This window comes from Arachis hypogaea, chromosome 4 (assembly GCF_003086295.3).
Source record: "Arachis hypogaea cultivar Tifrunner chromosome 4, arahy.Tifrunner.gnm2.J5K5, whole genome shotgun sequence".
NCBI classification, from domain to species: domain Eukaryota; kingdom Viridiplantae; phylum Streptophyta; class Magnoliopsida; order Fabales; family Fabaceae; genus Arachis; species Arachis hypogaea.
This window is the reverse complement of record NC_092039.1, coordinates 51,401,456-51,402,262: the sequence shown is the minus strand read 5'-3', so window position 1 is coordinate 51,402,262 and position 807 is coordinate 51,401,456. Positions and strand designations below refer to the sequence as shown.

The 807-nt window shown below is 40.4% G+C and overlaps 1 non-coding gene across 1 annotated transcript; it reads left to right on the top strand.

Annotated features, from left to right (window-relative positions):
- The first annotated feature begins 460 nt into the window (after positions 1-460).
- LOC112798593 (small nucleolar RNA R71) lies at positions 461-568 on the top strand. Its single transcript, XR_003200199.1, has one exon. It is a non-coding gene; the product is annotated as a small nucleolar RNA R71 (small nucleolar RNA).
- Positions 569-807: the final 239 nt, after the last annotated feature.

The window sequence follows — 807 nt, the reverse complement described above, 5'->3', positions numbered from 1 at the left end:
TCTGTTGATCCTTCCATGAGAGATTTGGATGATTTCTCCATGAAGGATTATAGGTGTTTCCATAGGGTTCTCCCATGTAATTCACCTCTTCCATTGAAGGGTTCTCAGGATCATAAGCTTCTTCTTCAGACGAAGCTTCCTTAGTACTACCTGGTGCATTTTGCATTCCAGACAGACTTTGAGCAATCAAATTGACTTGTTGAGTCAATATCTTGTTCTGAGTCAATATGGCATTCAGAGTATCAATCTCAATAACTCCTTTCTTCTGATTAGTCCCATTGTTCACAGGATTCCTTTCAGAAGTGTACATGAATTGGTTATTTGCAACCATTTCAATTAGTTCTTGAGCTTCTGTAGGCGTCTTCTTCAGATGAAGAGATCCTCCTGCAGAGCTATCCAAAGACATCTTGGACAGTTCAGACAGACCATCATAGAAAATACCTATGATGCTCCATTCAGAAAGCATATCAGAGGGACACTTTCTGATTAATTGTTTGTATCTTTCCCAAGCTTCATAGAGGGATTCTCCTTCCTTCTGTCTGAAGGTTTGGACTTCCACTCTAAGCTTACTCAATTTTTGAGGTGGAAAGAACTTTGCCAAGAAAGCATTGACTAGCTTTTCCCAAGAGTTCAGGCTTTCTTCAGGTTGTGAATCCAACCATATTCTAGCTCTGTCTCTTACAGCAAAAGGGAATAGCATAAGTCTGTAGACCTCAGGGTCAACCTCATTAGTCTTGACAGTGTCACAGATTTGCAAGAATTCAGCTAAAAACTGATGAGGATCTTCCACTGGAAGTCCATGGAACT